Source organism: Cynocephalus volans, chromosome 2 (assembly GCF_027409185.1).
Source record: "Cynocephalus volans isolate mCynVol1 chromosome 2, mCynVol1.pri, whole genome shotgun sequence".
NCBI lineage: Eukaryota > Metazoa > Chordata > Mammalia > Dermoptera > Cynocephalidae > Cynocephalus > Cynocephalus volans.
In genome coordinates this window covers 139,195,061-139,213,615 of record NC_084461.1, presented here as the reverse complement: position 1 = coordinate 139,213,615, position 18,555 = coordinate 139,195,061, and positions in this window count along the sequence as shown.

Genomic DNA, 18,555 nt, shown 5'->3' with positions numbered 1-18,555 from the left:
TGACCTCGCAGTAGTCACCATTCTATGCCGTTGACTACAACCACTTCATTTTCAAACTTGGTGCTTTTTCAAAAACTATCAGATGTAGCGGCTGACTGGTTTTAGAGGTTCTGTCCATAGCCACTGAGCGGAGTTTTCCCATTTTCTGAAGATAATTAGCCCACATGGGCACCGAACTTAGGCATATCATTACCTCTGTATTCCAGCCATCAGGGCTACCCAACCCAGAGACTGCTACTCATGGGCATTAGAGCTCAAACGGGTTTTTACGTAGATTAGGAATTCTTGATATGTGGTCTCTGGAGCTCCAGGAAAGTTAGGCACATGATATGTCCATGAAGCTTCTGAAAATCTAGGTAAAATTGTATGCTTAGATATGAACACCTCTTTTTTTGGTACTGAAAGCCTAAAGGGGCCACTGATTTTCAAAGAGATCTGTCATGCTAAAAAGGTTAAGAAAGGACTGTATCAGCACTACATGGTCAGCACTAGAAGATTCCCTCTGAATGTCAAGGCTTATGCCTCTTGAACAGTAAGTGCCACGGCTCGGCTTTCCTTTGCTTCAGTTAGGGAGATTGCCCAGCAGGCCTGCAGTGTGGCAGTAGTGTCTGGGGTAAAAAGGAAGTATGTTCACTTGGTGTGTGTTGACAAGTTTTGCTTGTTGTGCACTCAGCGGGAAATATCTCTGACCAACTTCTCCATTCATGGAGAGAACTGGCACCGTATTTTTCACAGAAGAAGAAGCAGTGACTGGGACACAAATTCTTTTTCCTGGTGGAAAGAAGGCAAGGAGCTCTAGCAGTCTGTATGGTCAACCTCAGAACCCTTGATGGAAAAGCAGCGGTCCCTAAGACTTAAATTCCGAGGTGGTGGAGACCAGGTTTGCTGGATTTATTTTTGCCTCCCCAGTGCCTGGCATGGCTCTGACACATAATAGAAATTTGCTAAATATATTTGGAGTGAAAAAATTAAAGAAGCAGAAAGGCAGCTTTCTGGGAAGACTATTCCTCTTGGAGAACTCTCAGATACCCTCAAGCTCCCATATCAGCTTTTACCCAGCCCAAAGTGGCTTTTGTTTCTTAATGTCATCTTCCATCTCAGGCCCTTGGGAGTCTGTTACTCTTTTGTCTTGGAAGTCTGTTGCTCTTTTTTCCCTCTTTCTGCTGAGTCCGCCTCAGCACATAAAGAATGAATCAACAATATGGACTTGTCACTCTCTGAAAACTGCTCCTCCCAGCACGATGACTACACAGCTGCAGTGCTGTGTGCAGAAGATGTTGGTCACCAAGGATGCAGGCAGCCTGTTTGTCTCTAGAAGTCTTTATGGCAGCTCTTTGGTGAGAATTATAGTGTTTGGGCTGCATGTAGATAGTTTTGGAAGACACTGGCTTTTAACAAAGAGATGTATAAGGGAGGTCATTTTGCAAAATTAATTACAGGCAGCAGCTTTTGTACAGGCTGCAAATTAATCATAAGTGCTTTAAAGTTGTGAAATTCTAGTGGAAAGCAATTTCAGAACAAATCTGGACCAGATCAATGGTTCCCCCAAAACAGATTCGTATCCTGCAAAAATCTGTAAGGGTATGAATACAAGGATGATCATTGCAATGGTGTTTTACAACAATAGGGGAATAGTCGATTACATTGTGATATGTCAGTGCACTGGTGTAATTAAAAAGAATTAGGTGATTTCATCAGTGAGCTTTTTTGCTAATTCAACAAATACTTATTAAGTGAATACTATGTGCCAGGCACTTTGGTACTGGAACCATAGAAGGGAACCAAATAGGCACATCCCTGGCCCCATGGAACTTCTAGTTGATCTGACAGGAAGATTAATGTTTATTCATTCAGTCAGTGAACATTTATTGGTACCTACTCTGTACCAGAAACTGTCCTAATCTCTAGAAATATAGCAGTTCAGGAAGCAATCAAAATTCCTGCTCTCATGGAGCTTACATGTCAGAAAAGAATGCTATGTTGTTAAATCAAGAGAAAATAAAGTCTAGAATAGTATATTTAATTGATAGATAATTATTTTTGCCTTAAAATATGGAAGAATGTACCCAAATTAATATGGTAACCATATTAATGGGGACAAGTGGTTGAAACAGACTTTCACTTTTTTTTCTTTTACATGCTTCTGTTATAGCTTGAATTGTTTTCATTTTCCTTTGTAATAAAAAAATTAAATTTAAGCATTACAGCAATGTTTTCCTGTTTGCCCTCCTCATCATAGAAATACATGAAGACCTGGATAGGTTAAGATCAAAGTTCAGGGTCGGCAGTAGAGTGTGGCAGCAAGCCAGACTTGAACCCCGAGTTTCAGGTATGATCTGCTCTATATCAAGTATTTGGAATGAGAAAGATGACACCAAAAAAAAGTGTTTGTGTGTGGGGTTACTACAAAGGGCCCAGGAGATGGCAAGAGGTAATTTAGAGAATTAAAAAGTGTGTTCAATGCCAGTACCAAACAGCTGCTAAAAAATTTGAAAATAATAACATAAGTAAAAACAGTGCAATAAGATTGAATGTGTGGTTTGCTTTTAAAAGTGCCTCAGGATTTTTCTTACAGAACTGTTAAAGGAAATTGCAGGTTCCTCTGGCTAAATCCCAGTTCTTGGTGTCTCAAACAAAGAATTGGGCAAGCCACGCCAGAGGCAAAAAGCAAAGAGCAGTTTTATTTAGCAAAGTGAGAATACACTCTAGAGGATACAGCAGGCCCCAGCAAGAGAGTGGCTCAAGAGCCAGGACAGGTACATTCTGGGGTTTAAGTCCTCTTAGCTGGATTCGTGTTGTTTGGTCATTGGTTGAGCCCTGAATGTAGTCTCTGTTGATTGGCATCCTAGCTGGTGGAAGCTCATTGTTCCAACTAAATAGCTCCCAAAGTGAGGCGGAGCTCCCTGTCTGGAGTTTTGTCTCCTGTGGTCGCTTTTGCGCATGCGCCTGCCTACGTCCACTGGGAACCAGTTGTCCTATTTGCAAGTAACCAGGTACCCTCCTCCCGCTCTTGTCTTTATCTAGCTTCCTGCCTCAGAACTGCCAGCAGAGACCCCACAGGCTCTGAAAAGAAGGGTATCCCTGATCTTTTTAGTCTGAAAAAAGTAAAATCTTACCATGTTTTACTTGCCTGTTACCTCTAGATTTGGAATTCCCAAGGCAGAAATTCCAAGTGGTTCATTCTCTCGCTAATTGATTCAGATAACCTCAGTCAATTTTATTTACTTATTTATTTTGGCAGCTGGCCATAAGGGAATCTGAACTTTTGACTTTGGTGTCAATTTATATGAACAAAAATTTCCCCCCTTTTTAATATAAGAGGATGTATTTATGGAAATAACTTACTGATTTTTTAAAAAACAGGTATTATTTATATACAATAAAATGCACTTTTTAAAAAGTAGTAATGAAAAACTTTTACTAATAAGAAAATTGTATTTTTAGCTCACCTGTGCAGGAACATTATAAAGCTTTTTTGCCCAAGTTCTACAATACTTTGTTCTTTGGTTCACGTGGGTAAAATATTAAAATATTATTATGAAACATTCACAATAAAATGCACTCATTTTAAGCATACATTTTGAGTTTGAGAAATGTATACTTTTATGTAGATACCACCCCAAGCAAGATATAAAACATTTCCACCAGCAGAGAGGATATTTAGGAGGGTGGAACTATTCTGTATGATAATGTAATGGTGAATACTATGTAATGGTGAATAGATGACATTATGCATTTGGCAAAACCCATAGAACTGTACAACATAAACAGGATATCCTAACATAAAATTGAGTTAAAAATAATGTATCAATATTGGTTCTGTGATATACTTATATATTGGTTTTCATCCATGGTTCCTAGTTCATACTACTCTCTGAACTTCTCTAGCCCTTTCACCTGCTCCTTTTTCTCCCCGAGGCAGGAAATTCTTTGACCTACCTTAGCCGAATGTAGGTCATAAGACTGCTACCCCATGCCAAGGAGGAAGGAATGCTGTACAGAGAGGCCAAGAAGCACCTGAACAGACGGGCCTTGCTGGGGTTCCCCACCCAAACTGTTAGTGACAGATCATGCCCTTTTTATCCAACCACATTTCTACTCAGTTATCCATGCTGCAATCATACAGATGTAGCAAAGCTTCCATGAAGACACCAGAACACAGGGTTCCCGAAGCTTCTGGATAGCTGACCACGTGGAAGTTCCTGGAGGGAGGTGCACCAGGTGAGGGCATGGAAGCTCTGCGTCCCTTCCCCCATACCTCATTCTATACATCTCTTCATCTCTGTCCTTTGTAACATCCTTTATAATAAACCAGTAATAACCTAAGTGTTTCCCTGAGTTCTGTGAGCTGTTCAGCAAATCTGTCAAACCAAAGGAGGGGGTTGTGGGAACCCCAATTTTTAGCCAGTCAGAAGCACAGGTAAAACACGGGGCTTGTGTCTGGCATCTGAGGAGGTGGGCAGTCTTGGGGACTGAGCCCTTAACTTGAGTGATCTGATGCTATCTCCTGGTGAATAGTGTCAGAATTGAATTAGAGGATACCCAGCTGGTACCAGTGGGGAACTGATTTCTCGCTTGGTGGTGGGGAGAAATCCTCACACATTTGGTCACAGAACTCTGTCTCCTGTGTTGTTTCTAAGAGTATGGACAAAACCCCTCAGTGTGTGTTTTTCCCACTCAAACAGTTTCATAATTGTAATAAATGTATCACACTAATGTAAGATGTTAATAATGGGAGAAACTCGGGGGGGGTAAGTGAATTGTTTGTATTTGCTGCTCAATTTTTCTGTAAACCTAAAACTGCTATAAAAATAAAATCTATTACTTAAAAATAAAATTATAAACATGAAAAGAACCCAAACATTTCCACCATCCCATAATACGTTATAAATTTGAAATGGTCCTCATGCCTACTCCCAAAGGTGATTTATTGATTTAAAAAATTGAACTGAACATAAATTATTTTTGTCTCCAGATTTCTATTGAAAAAGTCTAGATCTTTCTGGAGATAAGTAGAGACCTTCTAGATTTCTAAGATTTTTCTTTTATCTTTTTCTGGGACTCAGTTGAGAGGTGGGAAAAGGAGAGGGACAGCTGACCATTTGGTTGGGGGTTCCCAAGCTTGAAGAGGGCTAGGATCTGAGTCAATTTTCAGTGGAAAACCTCAAGGAAGCAGCATGAGTCAGAAAGGTTAGTTTCAGGTTTCTAGATCCTCTATATCTTTTTCTCAGCCATACAGACTGCAATTATGAAGGTCATCCCATGTCATTCATTTACTCATAGTGGTGAATCTATTTTGTGAATTTGTGTTCTGATTCGTTCTGCTTATGGTTGATTTTCTTTTTCCACATAGAGCAGTGAGATTTTTTTTTTTTTGAAAAAAGGTTATTTAGTGCTCGCTTCGGCAGCACATATACTAAAATTGAAAAAAGGTTATTTAAGCTATTTATGTATGGTGGTGGTGGTGATGGGGCATCTGTTTAAATGTGCACATTATTTTAATATAACTGTTTTGTGGGTGGGTCATCTTTGGGAAATAAATCATTATAGCTTTGTATTCTTACAATCTGCTCCATGATAAATTGACAAGTTGTCCTGTGTAATTTCTACATTTTGTATCTGTATTTTTTCATTTGTTTTAAACCTAGTTCATATAAAATAGAAATATTTTACATTCCAATGCAGTGTTTATCTTCTTTTGGTCAGCTCTGAAATATCCACATATTGATATATCTATATCTAATCTGTTTTTAAGTTTATTATCCACAGTTTTGCTTGCCATTATTGCTCAATTGCACACTGAATTTAGTTCTTGTTTGGAAAACCCTTAATAAAAAGTAACAGCTGTATATACAGAGGAAAGTTTGTTTCAAATATTTTTGTTCTAATGATATAGGTTTCTTGATTCATTTCTTTATCCCAAAGTTCAGCGCTAGATCTTAGCAAAAATCTCTTGACCTTGGACTAAATCTGAAGATTGAAGTAAGGCTCCAAGGGGGAGGGGGCTCTAATATCTGCCAGCTGCCCAGGCCTCAGTGAAGTTTTCTGCCTTTTTCATTGTTTTCTCCAGCATCCGTCCTACTCCAACAAAAATTCCTATTGCATCAGGAGTAGCCAAATAGTTTTTAATCACCATGAGAGAAAAGAGTTGTCTGAACTGATAGAATTTCAGTAAAAGCTAAGAAATATGACATATGGTAATTCTAGCTGCCTTTTCTCAAGCACATGTGTTTATGAGGAATACTCAGGGTGGGATAGCCAACTGAAGACAATCGCCTTACAGAATATCAGGACACTGAGTAAGGATCTCTAGGCAGAAGACACACATCTTGTCAGATTGCTTATCTCCCTTATTGTTGTTTTTTAAATTTTTCTTTTGAAATAATTTGAGATTTACACCAAAATTGCAATGATTTTTATAGAGGGTTTCTGTATTCACCACAGTTTTTGCTCATGTTAACAGCTTACATAACCATGGCACATTTTTCAAAACTGAGTTAACTTGGTACAATATTGTTAACTAAACTACAGACTTTACTTGGATTCCTACTATCGGTTTTCATTTTTTTCTTATTATTTATTTTTATTTTTTAATGATTTATTTTTATTACTGGCCAGCCCCTAGTATTAGTTTTTAAAATTTAAAATTAAATGCTTTAATTTTGCACTTTTTTACATTTTAATTTTTAATTTAATTTAATTTTAGCCAGCTATCTAGTTAGTTCCGTGATTAGAGTGTGGTGCTGGATTTGATCCCTGAACGGACCAGCCGCCGAAACAAAACAAAACAATTAAATGCTTTTAGACCAATACAGTCGAGTTTAATTTAAAGCTGGAATTCCCCATTCTCGGTCTTCCCCATCCAGCCTTCCCCCCAGTCCCACTCCCCAGGAATAATCAGTATTATTGCTTTATCCTTCTAGACCAGCACTGTCCAGCACAAATACAGTGGGAGCTACATATGTGATTTTGAATTTTCTATCAGCCACATTTAAAAAGAAAAAAGAATAAAAAGGTAAAATTAATTTTAAGAATATATTTTATTTAACTCAAAGCATCCAAAGTATTGTCATTTCAACGGTTTACCTTCTTTTTTTTCATTGTAAGTCTTAAGACTTCAGTGTGTATTTTACATTTCTTGCACATCTCAGTTCTGACTAGCCATGTTAGTGCTCAATAGCCGTATGTGACTAGTGGCTGCTGTATCAGCACAGCTCCAAACCACTCAATATTCTCTCTCTTTCATGCTCACAAGTAGATACACATTGTAACTTACTTTTTTTCACTATTTGTAGAGGGCCATCAGTCCATGTCAGAATATTTGGGAGAACACCCTTTATTTAGATAGCTATGTAGTATTAAGTAGAACAAATTAATGTGTTCTATTAAACCATTCCCTATGGATAGATGTTCAGGTTTTTAAAATTCCATTTCAAATAAGGCTGCAAGGAACATCCTTTATATGATAACCTATGTGCATTTGTGTGCTTTCAAGTCACAGAGTTCTAGATATGGAATTGCTGTATTAAAGGGTATAATCCTGTTTGAAGTATTATAACTATGAGTATAAAACAATAACATGTTTTTAAACAAATGTGTCAGTAAGTGTATAGCTAAATGTATATCTTTTTCAAGATAATCATTTTAGAAAACCAAATTTTTATTCCAGCATGTTCCTTTCACTGCAAATGACTTGTTTTTGTTTTTGCTTTTTGAAGTTTGACTCAAGAACCAGTTTAAGCTAAAAAAAAAAAAAAAAAAAAAAAAAAAAAACCCCAGGCCAAGTGACTCTCAAGGGACTGTGCTTTATAATCACAGTTATTTTTTCACTGGTTCATCTCTTCCCTCCCTCTGTCTCTCCCTTCCTTACTTCATTGCCTGCATGCATGCATCCATCTAAGACATAGCTTCCTAACTGGTAATTCCTTTTACTCTCCTAATAGTCCATTCTCCTCATACAGCAGCCCACGTATTTTATTTTACTTTTTAAAATCATCAACCAGAATCAATTACTGTTGTTTAAAACCTTCCGACAGCTTCCCAGTTTATTTCCTACATAGTTTATTCCAATCTGAAATTCTTTTGTTTACATTTTTTGGTGATCTATCCCCCCAAACCCTTATCTAGAAAGTAAATTCTATCATTCATGTTATATCCCAGGGGCCTGGTACAATGCTTGACTTGTAGTGGGTGCTAAATAAGTATTCATACTCGTTTGCCTGCTATAATGCAAACTCAAGCTGGGATACAGGCACCACAAACACAAAGATTCATGCTTTTCCTTCAAGGAAGTCAGAATCCAGCAGGGCAGCCTGATATTGAAGCAAATGTTTATCATAAAGGCAATAAACATATAACAGATCTGCATACCAGATTTTGAATGATACAGAAAAGGATTTTCTTGATGATGTCTTTATTTTCATCTTTTTTCTGGAAATAAAAATCCTTAGCTTTACCACTCACTTAACTCTGTAAAAGTTCAAGTGACTCTCATAGAATAAGTATAGTCTAGAACACAGCAGGTGCTCAATAAATATTAATTGGTGAATGCATGGTGTGACACAGGTGACATAGATTCTAACAGTAGTTTCTCAAATAAATGTATAGTGACCTGCTGTATTTTATACTTGGTAGAACATGTGCTTCACAGTGAAGCATTTGTGTGTTTATTACATTATGTTCTATCCTTCTACATGCTTGGCAATACTGTTATCAAATGGACTCGACAAAGAAGCGGTCAGCACTGAGAGGGTTGAAAAGTCAGATATTTTATTACGCCGGCGGGCTAGTGCTCCAAGCTCTGAGCCCCGAGTTTAGGTCTTACAGGGTTTATATAGGCAAACTCTTCCGGGTTTTAGGTTTTGCTTTCTCAGCATTGGTGTAGCCAGTGCAGTAGCTATTGCAATAAGCAAGCACAGTTTACAGAAGCGGGAGTGCAGAGCAGTTGATTATTAGTAAAGCTGATACAATAAGCAGGTTCTGTTTTAAAGGCAAAACAAGCACTGAAAGAATTAATTTTGAATTTTTCCAACAATACTACAGTGTAGCTTCAGGTAACCTAAGTTGTTTTCTTTTCTCTCTGTCTTCCCGGAATAAAGAAAGAATGACTGCAATTAGGTTGTGAGTAACATATAATGTGAATGTAAAAGAATGTCCACTCTTGTAAGAATGCACAGTTTGGGGACTTGCTTTTTTTTGTCATTTTTTAGTTAAAACATTTTACATACCTTATATACACAGTACATTGGTACATTCTTGCTGTAAAATACTCAAGTGATACATAAATCTGTAGCCTCAAATGGAAAGTCCTTCTTACCTCAGTCTGCGTCCCCCACCAGATAAGATGCTCTGCGTAATTTGGAAGTCCTTTCTCATGGCTTTTCTTTGTAGATACGTATGCATATATACGTGTTGTCATTTTGTCATGGTGTTTTTTCAAAAATGGGTTCTTATGAAATAGGTTGTCGTGTGAGTTGTTTTTTCATTTAACATTTCTTACAAATATTTTCATGTCAGAGTGTTTCAATAAAATGTTGACTTTCTTTATCAACATATATTGTCAATAAGCATAGTCAACATTGTTTAAAGCCACAGTGTCCCCTCACCAGCACAATACATTGACAAGGTTTTGACAGAACTTGGTGTACATTTTACATAGTTGCTACTAGCAGGGGCAGTTCAGCTTGATGCCCAGGTTCTGTAATGGTCTTGGTTTGGGAGTGTACAGAGTCCTTTAAGAAATCTACCCTAACCCCATCTGGTAAAAGCCGAATGCTGTCAAATCTCCTTGACCCACCCATCTTCCCAAAAACGGATGTGGAAGAAATGTCTCACATTTGTGTGCTGATAATCTGGCAAGCCACAGTGGTTAAAAGTGAAAGTTTTAATCCAAAAACAAATCCATGATGTTGTCTTCAGTGTCTTTAAGTAGACAATACACATTGTTTTGATTCTGGGGGAGGGAGATCCCATCACCTCATAATTCCTTAGGGAAACATAATGCTTTACACAAGGTAGTGCCTTATAGCTGGGTGAACAGAAGCTGGTCACATCCAGTTTCCTAACATGTTACTGTCACATACAACTTCAATACCCTGACAGTCTCAATGGACATGTTATTAACATCTGAAAGGTGCATATAAATTTCCTTGGAACATGGTGTCTCTCTACTTTTTCTCTTTTTTTTCTTTGGCAGCTGGCCAGTACATGGGTCGAACCTGGACCTTGGCTGTACTTTTTAAAGATGGAAGCTTGTTTTCCTAAACTATGGAGGGCTGAGACTGTAGGTTTGACCTGTTTGGTTAGAATGTTCCATTCTTAGCATGGAGTGCTCAATAAATACTTATTGAACTAGCGTCTGTTGAGTAGAAAAACAGTGGGCCAGGAGTAGTTAAACCTGCCTTTCACTTCTGCTTCTGTCCTCCCTAGGCCTCTTTTTGGACCTCAGTTTATTCATCTGTAAATTGAGGGGGTTTTACTGTGCTGGCACGTACCAACAATCTCAGTCTATATGATTTTTCAGGCCCGGAGTGTGACCTAAAATCAAGATCTTTGCTGAATCTTTAAAAACAGCCCAGCAGAGAACAAGTACTGTTCCAGCCCATTAAGATCTCCCTAGAATCTGTTTAAATTAGTAAATGAATCAAACCTGGATTAGCCAACTGGAGAAATTTGATCTTCAAACATACTTCCCTGTGTTGTTATGTAAAGTTGTGGAGAAGAGATAAAGAATGGAATTCTGGGAGAAACCTGTCTTTATCCTTAAAAACCTTGGGAGGAAGGGTCGGTGACAAATAGACCACGAAAAGGAAGGAGAAGCTGTAAACAAGAAACTGAAAAACTACCTCCTAACTTGCGCGTAAGTACAGTTCTCTGGAAACTTATGCCAAAGAGAAAACCTGAACATTGCTTCATGGACTTTCTCAGAATTATAGGGGATATTGGGACAGTCAGTAGAAATTGGAGGAAATTGCATACAACAGAGTTCTTTGGATTTCTTGGGAAATAGATTCTCATTTAAACAGAGCGATGGATGTATACAGCTGAATTATTCTCCTGGGCAAGTTCAGTGTGAGAAATAGAAGGGAGAAACAAAACTGCAGAAAATAGTGTGCCACCTTTGGGTTAGGCTGTCTTGAAAGCTGTGTGACGTTAGGCTAAATACATACCTTTGCTGAGCCTTCTCTCATCTCTAAAATGGGGATTATATAATAATATGGACATGGGAATACGTGTGCTGAGGGCACAGCTATATTAGCAGCGTGCTCATTGGCTTTTGTGGTTTGTAAAGTAAAAATATTTGTAAAAAATAACTTGTTGTATACAGTGTAATGTTCCATGAAGGAGGAACCTCACACAGCTTGCTGACTTGGGAAGATTTGGTAATAGTCTCTTCTGTGTTATAAACTTCTGAGCTGGCAAAGGTGAGCAGGTACAAATGTTTTGGTTTGGTTGGAGTTTTGTGAGGTTTAGAGTGAAAGGGTGTGGCCAGCAGCTTTTGGAGTTTGGATTTTGCCTTGAGGGCATGGGGAAACCATTGAATGCTTTCTAGGTAGGGAGATATTTAGAGAAAGACCTGAGAAGATAAAGAACTTAGTTATCTGCTGATGTGGCTCCTCCTACTCCTCCCGGGTGGCCTGCACTACAGGTAGCTGGAGACCACCCCTCTTGGCCTGGTCTCACTTTCATGACCCCTACTTCCAGTTACATCCACATCTGAGTGCTGCCACACGGTCCTGCATTAGTCCCTAGTCCATTTGCTCTCCTCAGATCTTCCAAACCTCTGCCCTATTCTCACAGTCGACTTTTGACTGCATTTCCTACTTCACTGAGGAAGCAATCCACCCAGAGCTGCCCCAGACATACCCACCTAGCGTATGCACCAACATGATACTCCTGGCGTGTCTAAGCCAAGCCCTCTTTGAACCCTGGGTTCCATCCTTCCCATGGCTCCAGCAAATTTTCCCTTTCCTCCATCAATTTTTCTTCCTTCCCTTGATCATCTTCAGATAATACAAACATGCTGTTAGTTTTACCATTTAAAAAACCCAAACTTTCTCTAAATACTTTCCAACCTGCCCCCCTTCATTTTTGCTCTCTGTGTTGCAAAACTTAAAAGCATTCTCTGTTTCCAGTTATCTCCTGATATTCTTTTTCCTTGTAAACTTTTTACTGAAGTAGAATGTACCAAGTTACTACTGATCTCCAGGCTGGTCAGTCCTGTGGACATATCTCATCCCTGGCCTTTGTAGTGCTTGGCTCAGGGTCACTACCAGCTCCTTGATGCATTTGCCTCCCTTGGCTTCCAGGACCCCATTTACCTTTTGCTTTTCCTCTCATCTCCTTGGGCTGCTTCTGTTTGTGTGTTGGGGCCTCTTCTGTTAGCCAATTATGTTACGGCCGATGTCAGTCTAAGATGGCAGCAGGTGGACAGGAAGAACACCCAAAATGGCTGCAGAAAGTTTCAGGTTCCTAGAATAGCACATTTTCTGAGAACCACAAAAGACTCCCCCCCCCCCACCACCACCACATCACCTTCCAGCACACGTGATTTTCCCCACCTACAGGAAAGTCTCAGCTCAGCTTAAACTCTCGCTTGGTCCTCTCATCCTATGATAATGAGACAGCTCAACCTATTAGGATATATAAGACACTCCCTAGCTCTGCATGTGGCTGCTCCGCTTTGAGAGGGCAGCCCACCCCCTTGCCCCTGAAGCCCTCCAATATACATTCTGGCTGAGTATCTGTTTCTCGGTGTAATTGTTTGCGACTCTGGGCCATCCCTTTCCTCTTCCACCAGCTTTTAATGGTGGAGAGCCCCAGGGCCTAGTGCTTAGCCACAGGCATTCCCTTGAGTATCTCATTCAGGCACATGGCTTTAAAATACCATTTCTAAGCCAGTGACTCCCTGTGATATTATAATATGTATATTTTGGTTTTTGTCACAGTTCCTGGCTTGTTCTAATCTTCTCCCACCTTTATGTATTAGAACTGGCCATAAAGAAATCCTCTGACCCACTTTGTTTGATTGTAGTTCATAAGACCCCCCCCATTCCAGAAGGGGTCCTGCCCTACTATACCTGGGAGGAAGGAATGCCACACAGAGAGGCCAGGAAGAATCTGAAAGACAGATCTTGCTGTGTTTACCCACTAGTCTGTTAATAGTAGATCATGCCATTTTTGTCCAATCACATTTATACATGGTGTTCCATGCTTCAATCATGTCTATAAATGAAGCTTCCATAAAAACCTAAAAGGACTGGGTTCTGAGAGTTTCTGGATAGCTGAACACATGGAGGTTCCTAGAGGTTCCACGCCCTTTCCCCACACCTCATTCTCTGCATCTTTTCGCCTATATCCTTGTAATATTCTTTATAATAAACCAGCAAACATGAGTATGCATTTCCCTGAGCTCTGTGAGTGGCTCAAGCAAACTAATAGATAATAGAACCCATGGAGGGGGTTATGGGAACCCTGATTTATAGCTGATTGGTCAGAAGTTCCAGAGGCCTGGACTTGTGACTGGCATCTGAAGTGGGGGCAGTCTTGGGGACTGAGCCCTCACCCTGTGCAATCTGATACTACCTCCAGGTAGATAGTGTTGGAATTGAATTGGAGGACACTCCACTAGTGTCTGCTGAAGAACTGCTGGCTTGCTTGCCAGTGGGGAGAAATCCCCACACATTTGGTCATGGAAGTCAGTTTTCTATGATGATTGTGATTGTTGTTGAGTAAGAATATAGGGAAAGCACTTTGCTTTTGTGTGTGTGTTTTCCGAAATGTGTTTCTTTAGGCCAGCCCTCCCCCCTGAACTCCAGCAGTCTCCACTTGGGTCTAAGACATCTCACACTCAACATGTCCAAAACCCAGAATATTTCCTGCCAAACCTGTGGTCCATGCAGGTTTCCTTCTCTGAGTTGTGACACTTTCAGTCCTTTCCAGTTGCTCAGGCAAATCCCTTGGGGTCATCCTTAGGCTCCTCCTCTCACATCCTACAGGGAATCCTGCTGGCTCTACCTTCTGTAGACATGCACAGCCTGAGCGCTGTGTTCATTGATCATGTCCACAGCTAGCCCTTCCCCTGGGAATTCCTGCAATCATCTCCTAATGGGTCTCCCTGCTTCTCAACCTAGCAGCCACAGTGGTCCTTCTCAAAGGAAGTCAGATCCTGTCACCCCTAAGCCCCTGCAGTGGTGCTCCTTTTCACATGGAGTGAAAGCATACCTTCTCAAACATAGTTGTTAGCCCCATGTGTCTGTCCTCTGCCTGCCCCCTTGCCTTCTCTGCACCTCACTCTGTTCCTGTCACACTGGCCTCTCCCCTGCTCTGTGAACACAGCAGGCACCCTCCTGCCTTAGGGCCTTTGCCCTTCCTGTCCCTTTCTGTGGAAAGCTCTTTGTGGCTTGGCTAACGCCCTTTTTCTTTGTCTTTGCTCAACTATCACCTTCTCAGTGAACTTAGTAGATGTTATATTCAAGCTGACCACCTTATTTTAAATTGCAATCTGCCCCCTCCTCAACCCTGCACTCCCAAGCCCCTTTAACCTGTTCTACCTTTTTTTTCATAAGCACCCATCACCTGGTAAGAAACAACATTTTTATTATGTTTTTAAAATTTACATATTTATCTTCCAGTTAAATACAAGTGACATGCCGTGAGGGGGTCTTTGTCTGGCTCATTGATGTATTCCAAATGAATACAATCACTTCTAACATATTGTAGGCAGTCAATAAATACTTCTTAAGTGAATACGTTTTTACTAGTATACTTTTTTATATTTTCTATGAGAAACATGGGTTCCTTGTAATTTTAATATCTATCTTTATGATTTCAAAAATATGAGCATCATATGACTTTTTATTAAGTCAGAGTAGTAAGTAAAGCAAACTAGCTGGCTTAGGGCAGTGGGCAGGGCAGGAAGGGGAGAGTGGGAGATAGGGAGACGATTGTGGAGGGGATTGTAGAAGTCTAGGTTACAGGTAGATGCCTGATGTGAAGTGATGGGAGTGAGTGGAAGACTGACAGGTGCAATGGGGTAGACATGGTGAGTCCCCAGTTGTGGAGGGGGGTTAAGGAGACCTTGCTTTGGTGAGAACATGGTGAATACAAGCAGTTGAACTAGGTTGCAGCAAGCTGGAGCTGGAGGTAAGACGTGCACTGGAGGTGACAAGGGAAGTGGTGGCTGCGGGGAAGAACAATGAATTCATTCCATTTGGGAATTCACTGCATATAATCCTGCTTTATGCAGATGAAGCTCCCTAGTAAGCAGCTGGAAATTCAGGTTTGGTGCCTGAGTATTGTCCCCTTGCTGAGCCTTGCGCCTTGACTGGGATGTAGACTTCAAGGAGTCAAAAGTTGACTCTAGAGAGTAGTGATTCCTGAAGGTTGTATGGCTCAGATTAAAGCAAGAGAATCCACTGTGCTATGTGGTTTGGGGGTTCTTCAGGAAACAGTGGAGGCTCCCATGGGAGATGGGCTTATGTCAGTAAATTTAATCCTGTGGAATTGTATTTATTTAACGTTCTGGAGACTTGGTTCCATGCCCCTGTCTTGGCTCTTACTAATCATTTTCTCCACTTAAAATACTCTCCATCTCTACCCCCATTCTTCCTCAACTATTAACCTCACATGTCACTTTTTCAGAATCCTCAAAATGAATGCATTCTCTCCATGCCTTTGCACTTCCATCCATTTATCTATGTGATCAATCCTTAAATTGCCTTGAAGGAGTTTGTGGTCTAGAGTTGGGTGCTGTCCAACACAGTAGCCATGTGTGGCAATTCAAATTTTAATTAAAATCAAGTTAAATTAAAAAAACTTAATTTCTTAGTGTACTAGTCACCTTTTGAGTGCTCAATAGCCACGTGTAGCAAGTGGCTATGTCTTGCCCAGCACATACAGAATAACTCCACCATGAGAAAACATTCTCTTGGACAGCACTGTGCAGGAATGAGGAGAGACACTAAACACATCACATACACACATAAATATATTAAGGGAAATAAGGTAACAAGTGCTGTGTAGAGAATTAAAATAGGATGGGAGTAGGGAGAGGGACTTTAAACTGAGAGACCAGAAGGATGTCTGAGGAGGTGACATTTAAACGGAGATCAGAATAAAAAGGAAAGATGTGAAGATGATGGGGTGGAGGAATAAGGAGCTAGACAGAGAGCACAGCTAGGGAAAAGTCCCTGAAGTAGAAGCAAATTTGAAAGAAAGCCTGAATGGGTGGGGGATAGAGTGGGAGGAGGAGAAATCTAAGAGGTAGGAAGGGGCCAGATTACCAGGGGTTTTGTTATCTGTGTAAGAAGTTACAAATTCTCTCTTTTTTTTTTTCCTGAGAGAGCTAAGGGGGAGGGGGGTTGTAAGTGGGGAGGTGACATGGTCTGATTATATATTTACTATTTGTATCATTCTGCCTGATTTTATTAGTTAGTTGCTCACTTACCTGTGTCTCCGGCCAATTGCACAGTGCTGGATTTTTTATATCCTTAGGATATTGAATCATGTCCCATTAGCCTCAATGGATTAGTAATAACTGGCAAAAGTTAATTAAATTAAAAATATCTTTATCATTGACCTATTGGGATTTGGCCCAGTCTCAGAGTATAATAACACTAGTTACAAAATATTTTGTGTCCCAAATGAATAAGGCATGATTTAATTCTGTGTGAGCCTTTTCAGCATTTGTCCCCCCACTTTTGGTGGTTGATATGGGATCAACAGTGTCTCCTCCATTCACATAAAGGCAGAGAATAAGAAGACAGAAAGTATCCAGAAACATGATTATTTCTTGGTAGAACTCATCTTGTCACTACATTGAATTCAAGAGGGCGGAGAAAGTTTGGCATTATAAATCTGAAAATGCTGTTAAAGACCATGGTCCAACTCCTTCATTTTATGAAAGGATGATTTCAATGGGACTTCCTGTTTGGAGCCCCAATGACAGGAGGGAGTTGTGTTCAACAAGGTGAAGGAAGGTCTAAGGCAAGGGCCTCCTTCCAACCAAGGCCTACATGAGTCACTTAAACCCCCCAAATGGGGCTGGAGAGCTCTAAGGAGATAGAGTGGTATGGGCCATGTGTTGCTGATGAAGTTTGGATGTATTGTCCCCTCCAAAACTCATGTGGAGATTTGATCCCCAATGTAGCAGTGTTGGAAACTGATTGAGTCATGGGGGCAGATCCCTCATGAATGGATTAATGCTCTCCCTGGGGAAAGGGGGGTTAATGAGTGAGTTCTCGCTGGATTAGTTCCCGCGGGAGCTAGTTGCTTAAAAAGACCTTGGCACTTTCTCTCTCTCTCTCTTGCTTCCTTTCTCTTGCTTCTTCTCGCCATGTGATCTGCTTGTACCCACCAGCTGCCTGCCGCTTTTCCGCCATGAGTAGAATCAACCTGAGGCCCTTGCCAAATGCAGCTGTCCCAGAATCGTAAGCCAAATAAACCTCTTTCTTTTATAAATTACCCAGTCTCAGGTATTTCTGTTATAGCAACACAAAACGGACTAAAACAGTTGCCATCTAATTTTATCACAGAAAGTCTGAAAGCTGAGTTTCTTGTGGACTCTCTGGATTTTTAAGTTTTGGCCATCAATTAGAAATAAACTTTTAAACACTGCCATGCAAAACACTTCTGCAGGCCCAATATAGCCTTTGGGACACCAGTTTGTAGCATCAGGATTCAGATTTCTTCTGTGTACAGAGGCTGCTGAGGTTTGGGGTTCCTACTCCCAGGCAATGTGGGACCTGTGGCCATAGTATGCCAAGACCACCCACTTCTCCATGAAGCCTGTCATGGGCAGTAGGAAGGCCAGCCATGGAGCACCATTGCCTCATGGAAGGAAGTTATTGAATCTTTAGACTAGAGGGGTATGAATGAAGTACTAGGCAGGGTTACTTGTGTTTGCACAGTTTAATGATTAAGAGCAAAACTTAAGGGCCAGAAAGGCCGGAATCCAAGCTGGCATAAGCCCCCCCGAGCCTCAGCTTCCTCATCCATGAATGGGATGAATAACAACACCTACCCAATGTGTTCCGTGAGGATTAAATGCGTATGGGTGCTTGGCATGGAGCCTGCTGCCTAGTAAATTCGCTCCAAAAACCTAAGCTAGTGTTATTAATGCATATTTGGCTTTAGTTTTTAGAGTTCTCCCATAGCCCTTTTGCTCATTATACTACAACTTTGAGGGAGACAGAGCAAGTATTTTTAGTGCTACTTTACAAACAAGGAAATCAAAGTGTGGGGGCTCAGTAACTCTAAGGTTTACGCAGCTTTGTGAATGGCAGAGCTTGGATCTGAACCCCAGTCTGGTCCAGACTTCCGTTTCCTGAAGCGTTCTCTTGACATCCCTCAGTAAGATGCAGGGTGAGTCACTGTGCCCAGTAGCATGAATGGTCAGGCAGAGTGACTCACATGCTTGCTCAATTCATCTTGCCAATGGCAAACTTAGCAATATGACTGGTTGAAGCTAGGGACTGATCATTGTGGCCACAAAGCAGAAAGGGCCCTATGACCAGCACATGGCCCAAATCAAGTGCATCTCTGACATTGGAAGGC